This window comes from Sceloporus occidentalis, unplaced genomic scaffold (assembly GCF_023333645.1).
Source record: "Sceloporus occidentalis isolate IW3139 unplaced genomic scaffold, rSceOcc1.0.p SCAF_5, whole genome shotgun sequence".
Lineage (NCBI taxonomy): Eukaryota > Metazoa > Chordata > Lepidosauria > Squamata > Phrynosomatidae > Sceloporus > Sceloporus occidentalis.
The window spans coordinates 287,945-297,980 of NW_028316985.1; positions in this window are offsets into that span (position 1 = coordinate 287,945).

Below are 10,036 nucleotides of genomic sequence, written 5' to 3' on the forward strand. Positions count from 1 at the left end.
TAGCTGTCTAGGGGATTCTGGGAGTGACAGTCCAAGAAGAAGGACTTTCTCCAAGCCCAGAAAGACTGCTAGTGAATTCCAGTTATGGTTCGGCTGTATTTCAGAGATGGGGACTGGGAAAACCATCCCTTGCCTAAGAAAACCCCGTGGGATTCATGGGGTTCTCATAAATCAATATACAGCTTGAAGCACACACAAAGAGATCTTCCCTATTATTATTTTTCTCCCACCCCTCTGTGCAACGCAACCAGGGCATCTTACAAGATTAAAACATACATTCCCATATTCCTTAAATGTATACCTTAAAGGCACCAGATCCCATCTGATCTTGGAAGGTAAGCAGGGCCAGTCCCAGTTAGCACTTGGGTGGGAGACTGTCAACAGATCCCACGTGCAGAGGAAGGAACTGGCCAAACCACCTCTGAGGATCCCTTGCCTGAGAAGACCTGTGAAATCCATGGGGTCAAATCCATAAGTCAACAGGCAATTTGAAGGCGCATGCGCATATAGAGATTCTAAATGTCCCAAAAGCACCCGGCCCCACCTGATCTTGCGAGCTAAGCAGGGTCAGCCCTGGTTAGTACTTGGAGGGGAGGCCAATGTATACCATTGTATATCCTCTGAAATTGAGACTACAGCACCTGGGATTCCCGGGCAGTCTCCCATCCGAGGATTAACCAGGGCTGGTCCTGCTTAGCTTCTAAGACAAGATGGGACCCGGTGGGGCTTTTAGGGTAATTAGGCCCTAAATGCTACATTTAGGGTCACCATTAAGTCAGAAACAACTTGAATGCATACAGTTCTCAGACACAGCTGCTTTTGGGGCAGAACTGAAGGAAGGGCTCTGGCTGGCAGCTGTCCTTTTGCACCGAAAAAGGCCCCTTTGCTTTCTGGTCAACAAGGCAGGCCCTTTTGGGCTTCCCTCGAGTGCCACCTAGCGATGCCTCCACATTCCTCCCCTGGCTTTTCCTCCTGGATGGAACTGGGGACCCCCAAAAACCCAGCAGCACCCCACTTTTATGGGGCAGCTGCAACCCTTGTAACAGCAACAGCACCGTTTCCCATTGGAAGTGTGCATGAAGTACACTTGTGCAAATGCCCAGAGAGACACTGGGCTTGGGAATCCTGACTCAATGCACACGCAAGAACAGAGCACCACAATAATAGCGAAAGCAAGTGCATTTCTATACACCGCTCATCCATGCACTTAAGCACTCCTGGCACAAGCGGTTTACAATAACATCCAAGCAATGATACCTTCATTGGGCCAACCCAAAATGCACAATGACACGTTGCAAGCTTTCGAAGCTCAACTGGCTTCTTCTTCATCAGGCAAAATGAGAAAGAGATTGAAGATGTTAGTCCTAGGCCTGCATTTTGCTGTTTCTGGTCTTAGTCCAGATGGCAGGGAGGGCTCTCTGCAGACTGGCACCTTCTCCTTTTTTAGCCAAGCGGTCACTGGTCGGTTTCCAAAGGCAAGGAAATGTAAGGAAATGCAACTCAAAGAAGGTGTTTCCTTGGAGTCCATCCTGTCTGGTTCCTTTGTGAAGCCACAGGCTCCACTGAATTGCTCAAGAAGTCTTTGCACCTTCCTTGAATTGCAAATGGACATTCAACTTCCTCGACTTGAGACTCTCCCAGTGTGGGCATGATGGCTAAAAGGAGAGGTGCCAGCCAAAGACAGCCCTCCTGCCATCTGGACTAAGACCAGAAATGATAAAGCTGCCATTGTTTGGATGCCATCAGTTTACAATGCTGTTAGCCAATTGCCTCCAACAAGATGGGGACTCAGTTTGGCCACAGACAGAAAGATGCAAGGCTGATTAATTACAAACCAATCTTTTGTTGTTGTTGTTGTTGTTGTTGTTGTTGTTGCACTGTGATGTTACAATGCAGTTATTCCTTCTCAATACTGTTCTTTGTTCGCAACTTTTGAATCCTCAAGTATTTTAACCTTTTCACAAATGCATATTTCCTGGATTTTGACCTCTGTATCAAGGTTTTTGTCAGATCAGAACAAAGACTAGCTTTAAGGAGGAAGAACTTTATTGCTACAATTTTGTGGGGGTTTTGGGGGGCTCTGTTGCCGTGTTCTAGAAGAATCTGTTCCTGACGTTTCACCCGTTTCTGGGTGGCAGCTTCAGAGCACTTTGCTGCTTTTTGTTGTAATAAGATCTATGGAAAGACTGAAGAAGACCACAAAAGAATGGCTGCATCAATAGAAGTCATAGTCCTTCTCTATTCTGCTTTGGTCAGGCCCCACCTGCAATAATATTGTGTCCAGTTCTGGGCCCCACAATTCAAAAAGGACAATGAGAAACTGGAGCCATGTGTCCAAAGGAGGAAGACTAAAATGGTGAAGGGTCTGGAAACCATGAAGCCCTATGAGGAACGACTTAGGGAAGTGCTGGGGATGTTTAGCCTGGAGAAGAGAAGGTCAAGAGGTGATATGATGATAGCCCTGTTTAAATATTTGAAGGGCTGTCACATTGACGATGGAGCAAGCTTGTTTTCTGCTGCTCTAGAGACTAGAAGACAGAGCAATGGATGCAAGCTGCAGGAAAAGAGGTTCCAGCTCAGTATTAGGAGGAACCGCCTGAGAGTCAGGGCTGTTTGACAGTGGAACACATTCCCTGAGTGGATATTTTGGGGGAGCCTCCTTCCTTGGAGGTCTTTGAACAGAGGCTGGAAGGCCATCTGTCAAAATGGGGATGCTTTGATGGAGAAGAAGGGGCTTGGACTGGATCAGGGCCCTTCTTGGGGTCTCTTCTAACTCTATAATTCTATGAAAAGGCTGCAAAATGTGAAACACCTTAAAAGCCTTTCTCTTATGGATACATGGAAAGGAAATTTATAAAAACGTAGAAACCCTTTTTGTTCCAAGAAGGAACAAAGAAGCAGCAGCGAGTTCATCATCAAGGCATTAAACAGTTACAAAAGAGTGGGCTGTGCATTCAACCCAGTCCATCCATCATTATTCGGTGGTTAAACGTCTCGTGTGAGTTATCCCCAAACACACTGTTTACAGTCTGCTGTATCACCTATATATTAAACACATAAATTGCAAAACACTGCTGAGGGTTAGGAAGCCCATCCGCCGTCGTCCCATGCTTTAAATTCCTCGCCTGGGTTATTCCAAAAGGCCATTCCGCAGATGCTGCGTGTTTTGATGCCTGTGATTTAATTCCTATTATTATTATTATTATTATTAACCTTCATTTATAAAGCGCTGTAAATTTACACAGCGCTGTACATACAATCTTTTTAATTGGACGGTTCCCTGCCCTCAGGCTTACAATCTAAAAAGACACGACACAAAAGGAGAAGGGAAAGGGGATGGGGGCCAGCAGTTCTTCTCTATCTCCGATGCCTGGATCAGGGGAGATGGACTGGAGGGAGGGCTTGGCTTCATAATGGATGGTTAGTTAATCGTCTTCCAGGGAGGCCTGTTGGAGCTAGCCTGCCTCTCTAGTAGGATAATACATATAAAAGACATAGCAATACAGGAAATGGTTCAATAAAACAGGCAACAAAAGAACATCAAATAGCAAGTGACAATTACGCAATGCCTGGGAAGGCTTCTCTGAACAGGATGGTCTTCAACTCCGTTTTGAAGCTGGTTAAAGAAGTGATCAGGGCCCTTGTGTCTCGCGGGGGAAGAAGGTTCCAGGAGTGGAGGGGCAGCAAGTGAAAAGGGGTGAATCCGAGATGGGGCAGAGGAAATCCTGGGCTGAGACAGCAGACCTTGACTACCAGAACGGAGGGCCCTAGTTGGAAGGTGAGGAATTTAGGTAAGGAAATGAAGAGGTGCCCCTTGATGCCAGTTGGCTCCCAAGTTGTTTATTGCCACCTCAGTGTTCGCGTAGAGTTTATTTATTGGCCCCTCAAAGGGAAGATCTTGCAGCACCTTTGAGAGTAACTGAGAGAAAGAAGTTGCCTATCGTCCATCTTGTGTCGACAGCGGCCTTCAGCAATCTGCATTTGGGCAACAGAGGATAAATGGACATCCATCAGACATTAGGAATGGAAGAGGCAAATACGGGTTGCAGAAGAGTTCCATCTTCCTGGGCGTTTTGGACCTCAGGGCAGCAGTCCTTGAGCAAAAGGACTACAAACGACGGCTGGAAAGAGAAATATAACATTGGAATATATGCATAAACTGCAGTCCATCCATGGCGGGTTGAAACACATTGCAGAAATAATCCAGTCTGAGACCACTTCAACTGCCCTGGCTCAATGCTAGGGCATTATGGGAACTGTAGTTTTGTGAGACATTGAGCCTCAACAAACTGCAGTTCCCAGCATCCCCTAGCACTGAGCCAGGGCAGTTAAAGCGGTCTCGAATTGGATTATTTCTGCCATGTGTTTTGGACCAGGGACAGTGGTTTCCTGGCACATTGCACACATCCCAACACTTGTGGAAACCCCGGCCCCTGAGGAGCCTTTTGCCCCGTTCCCCTGGCTTCCCCTCTGGTTCAGAACCTGCAAACTGAATCCCAAAAGCCCTGCGACGCCTTGGACCCAGGCTGCCTTTGCAGCTGCCAGATTCCGCTTGCCACCTCATTGCTATCGCCACGCATTTTGCATTTCTAGGGCTGCTCATGTTGTTGTTGTCTGCCTTCAAGTCATTTCTGACATATGAGGGCCCTAAGGCTACCATAAGGTTTAAAGTAGGGGTCGGCAAACTATGGCCTGTGGGCCGGATCCGGCCCGCCAAGGCCTTGGGACCAGCCCCAGCCTGGTCCTGCCGCTGATTGCTGCCCGTATCCCGGGAGCGCCCGGGACAATCCCGCTTTTGGGGGGCCCCTGCCCGCCCTGGCCCGGTTCCCCCCCAATCCCGGGACCTTAGGCCTCTTGTGCAAGCGGCGGGGCCTTTGGCAATGGGCAAGGGGGGGCAAGGGGGGAAGTGGCAGGAAAGGGGGGGCAAGGGGGAGCAAGGGGGGCAAGGGGGGCAATTGTCTACAGAAGCCTCAGAAACATGCATTTATATTAACATTTTTTAAAAATCAGCAAATTTTTTCGTGTGTCTTCCATTTTTTAAAAAAGTGTCCTCCATTTGAAAATTTTGTCCTACGTTTGTCCTGGTTTGAAGGTCCTGACTTATGGCAACCCTACGCTCCGCCGCAGCGTCCGAGCCGCTCCGGGCGCCATTTTGTGTTCTTTTTTTTCCCCCTTTATTTTTTTTTAATTAAAAACAGCTATTTACATGATTTTCACGATTATACATTATATCATATATAATCCTACCAAAGTTTTCTTAACAATCAATTACTTCCTTTGCCCGTAATTCTAATTTGTGATTTAAACATCCTTATCGTCGGATTCTCAGAAACTTAAACTTGTATTTATTTTTAATCTATGAAGTCCCTCCGAAGAGTTCCTAAACTATCGATTTAGACTAAGGTTATTGCTTGTTACTGTTATTCAATCCTCCATGCTTTTCAATATCAATGAACCCCCTCCTTAAACCACTTTGCTTTACAAAACTGAATTATTGAGAACCAATCTTTCTCAGCCCTATCAATGTTTGTGTTTCTTAAATATAAAGTCAGTTTATCCATCTCTATCCTATCCAAGAGTTTCAGAAGCCAAAGATCTATATTTGGTGTTTCAGGTTCTTTCCAATATTGGGCAGCAAGTATTTTCGCAGCTGTTATCACGTATAGTATTAATTTACCAAGTTTCCTTTCTATATCTCTTGGCATTTAGTTTGTCATGTTTAATAAGTAGATTTCTGGCCTCAATTCAAACTTAATGTCCAATATTTTTTCGATTGTCAAGTGTATTTGTTTCCAATATTTTTCTAATTTGGGGCATCCAAGATCCTCTAGCTGAGTTACATTTCCAACATGTATTTGATTCTACCTTACTTATAAAAGCTAACCTATTTGGAGTCAGGTACTACCACCTGTTCTCCATTTCCCAATAGTTTCCTCTCGGAGCCTGGGATTGCGCAAACTCTTTTGTTTTCTTCCTCGCAGGCTTCCAGATCTCCAAATCAATAACATTTCCACAGTCAGAGGCCCATTTAATCATGGCATCTGTCACTATCTCTTGTTCTTGGTCTAATTTCAGCAAAAATTTATATAATTTCAATGTTTTCTTTTTTTCCTCACTAAGTAATAATTTATCAAACTCTTCCATTTTATCGTTGATTCCAAATAATTTTATGTCCATCTTGAAACATTCTTTAAGTTGAGTATAAGAAAACCAGTTCACTTTCATGTCTAATCGGTTTAGTTCCTCTATTGATTTCATTCGGGAAATATCATCTTGCCCTTTAAATATCAGGTCTTCATATTTCAACCATCTCTCTGTTGTTTCCCATCGTCCAAAAAAAGCTTCTTGTGCGGAGGTCCATAGAGGCAACTCCCTGTAAATCTTCTTCTTTATTTTTCCCCGCGTTGTTCATAAAGATCTCCTAATTTCATGTTGTAAGAATCCTTTGTGGGTTTTTGCTTTCCCATAAGATGCGTAAGCGTGCCAACCGAATCTATTGTTAAAACCTTCTATTCTTAAAGTATTTTGGTTTTCAAGTTTTATCCAGTCGGACATCCAGTTTAACGCATTTGCTTGGTAATATAATTCTAAGTTTGGCACTCCAGCTCCAGCATCTTCTTTGGGATTTGTCATAGTTCTCCAATTAATTCTTGGTTTTTTTATTATCCCATATAAAGTTTTTAATTTCTCTCTGCCATTTCTTAAATGTCTCTTCTTTAATAACGATTGGAATCATCTGGAACAGAAAATTTATCTTAGGAAGAACTATCATTTTGATTGCCTCAACTTTCCCTGAAAGGGAAATATCTAATTTAGACCATCTGTTAAAATCCTTCTTGAATTCAGCCCAAAGTTTTTTATAATTGTTTTGAAAGAGGTCCGTATTTTGATTTGTTAACCAAATCCCTAAATATCTTATCTTGCTTTTGACCGTGCATTTTGTCGCTTCCTCAATTCCTTCTTCTTCTTCTTCTTCTTTTGAGAGGTTTTTGGTTAATATCGCCGTTTTGTTCTTGTTTATTTTAACCGGGTCATCTAGTATTATCACTAAATCATCTGCAAAAATTTTAGTTTTGTATTCCTTTCCTTTTACTTTTGTTCCCACTATCTCTTTATTTGCCCTTATGTTGTTTGCTAAAGTTTCCATAGTCGTAATGAAGAGTAATGGTGATAAAGGGCATCTTTGTCGTGTCCCCTTAAAAATGTTAAATGTTTCCGCTCTTTTACCATTAATTATTAATTGAGCTTTTTGAGTTGTATAAATTTTTTCAATACAGTTTAGAAAACTTGTTCCCACTTTCATTCCTTTAAGTACTTCTACCATGAAGTTCCAGTTTACTTTCTCAAAGGCTTTTTCTGCGTCTGCAAAAACAAGACCCAGTTTCCGTCCGTTATTTTTTCCATAGAAGTCCATGATATTTATTAGTGTTCTAACGTTTTCTTTCATATGACGAGTCGGTAAAAAGCCGTTCTGGTCGGGGTTGATGTAATCTTGAAGAACTTTTTTAAATCTAGCTGCCAAAATAAATGTGAATATTTTATAGTCCGGTTGAGAAGGGAAATGGGTCTCTAGTTTGACATTTCTGATTTATCTGTAAGTCCTTTCGGGATTAAAGTAATATTTGCAGTTTTCCAGGTTTCCGGGATATCATTATTTCTAATATCATTCAAAGTGTTTAGTAAAGGTATTTTCAGTTCATCTCTAAATATTTTGTAGTAATTTGCGTTAAATCCGTCTGGAGCTGGGGCTTGATTCGGTTTCAATTTCTGACAGCCTCTTCCGCCTCTTCCAAGGAGAACGCTGCATCTGACTTCGTCCGCCGGATCAAGGACAGTTCTTCAACCTTTTTGTTTGTCCAAATATGAGGTTATCTCTCTTGGACTGAAATGTCTTCCCTTTTGTATAAATCCAAGTAAAATTTCTGAAAACAGTCCATTATTCCATTTTGGGTTTTTATCATCTTCCCTTTATTATTAATTTCTGTAACTGTATTTTTCTCTTTCTGATGTCTTAATCTGTTCGATAACCATTTCCCGTTTTTATTAGCAAATTCAAAATGTTTCTGTCTTAACGTTTTAATTTTCTTTGCTACTTGCTTCGTCACCTCCTTCTCTAATTGTTTTTTCCAAAGTTTTAGCTGCTTATCAAGTTTTTCACTCGCCGGGTCTTTCTTTAATCCCTTTTCCGTTTTCTTAATTTCATCTTCTACAAATTTCAGTTCTTGATCCCGGTTCCTTTTCCTTTCTGCGCCCTTTTGAATAAAGGAACCCCTGATGACCGCTTGAGACGCTTACCATTTAGTTTTCAGCTTAACCTCTTCATTACAATTTTCTTGAAAGTAATTTCTTAAAGTTAATTTAGCTTCTTCAATCGTTTTGTTATTACTCAATAAAAAGTCACTTAATCGCCAATTGAATTGTTTTCTTTCTCCTTCCATAACCATCATTATCAGATTGTGATCCGAAATAACTTTGGGCAGGACCTCGATGCTTTTTATTTTAGCTATAAGCGTTTTGGGAATTTGGAGGTGGATTTATGAGCCTCTGGAAAGTATCAATCTCCAGCATTTTCAGGGTACGGTTCTCGCCAAGCGTCTGATAATCTCAGCTCTTCCTGCAGTTCAAAAAAGACGGATGGGAGCTTTCCTTTGTTTCCCCCCAATTTCCTTTCAGACTTCCTGTCTTTATCGGGTCCATGGCTGCGTTCCAGTCTCCAATTCCAATATAGCTATAATATTTCCATATCCTTCTTGTCTCAATCGGTCATTTAGTTCGTTATAAGATTTAGACTGCTTTTCATTTGGGGCATAAATTCCCAGCACAAGATATTTAAGACCATCTAATTGAATTTCCACCCCACATCATGGCCTTCTTCATCTTCCAAAATGTTCTTTGCAGTTATATGATTATTAATATCTAACACGACTCCACTTTTCCTTTTCTCATTGAAAGAATAGAAGTCTTGACCTAACTTGTTATTTCTTAAATATTCGGAGTCCTTCTTTTTTATCTTTATTTCCTGCAAAGATGTTTTGTCCGGTTTTTTCTTCAACAAATCATGAAATATTTTACTACGCTTAAATTTGGAGTTAATCCCTTTTATATTCCACGAGGCTCTCTTAAGCCATTTTGTGTTCTAAAATGGTGGCCAGAGTCTCGCCTGACCTTTCCCTTCGCTGGGTAGGACGGCAAAGGTTGCGCGAGGCTTTGCCGCCATTTTAGAGCACACCCGTAGGAGGCCCGTCGCGGTCGCCAGAGCCCTCCATCAGGCGCATTGTATATGCTCCCGTTTTGTTTTTTACTTCAAACTATGATGTGTGCAGTGAATGTAGGAATGGTTTATTATTATTTATTTAAATTTTAAAAAATCATTTAATTATTTACTGTTTGGCTTCGCCCCCCCTCCCCCCCCGTTGTCTGAGGGGCAGCATCCCGGCCCCCGGCTCCAAAAGGTTGCCTACCCCTGGTTTAAAGTCTCCTTTCTGGGCAAGACATCTTCACTCCAGGCACCTGAGACCAAGTCCTTCTGTGGACTGCCCTTGAGTCGATCTGGACCCATGGCGACCCTCTAGACAAGGCATCCGTCTGCGTCCTCCATCAAGCCCCCCGCGACCTCCTCCATCTGTCCTGCGGCCTTCCTCTCTCCCTCCTTAGGGCCCTTTGCAAGGAGTCCTTCCTTCTCATGATCAGTCTGGCCATCTTGGCTTCTTGCAGGGAGGTCTCTGGCTTGATCTGCTCCAGGACCCCTTGGTTTGTCCTCAGCCCTCTTCATCTCCCTCCAAGGAATGGGTTTTCTCCCTGTCATCTTCCTTCTCTGCCCAGCTCTCATATCCATAGATGGTAAAAGGGAATGCAATGGCTTGTCAGAGTCTGACTTTTGTGCTCAGTTGTCTCTCTTTGCATTTTAGGATCTTCTCTCCTTCTTTCAAAGCCATGCTCCCGATTCTTCCTCTTCCTCTGGTCTTCTGGCTGGATTCCCCATTTCTATCAATGCTGGATCCTGAGTTGTTAGAGAACCCTTTGCCTGCTTCTGTTT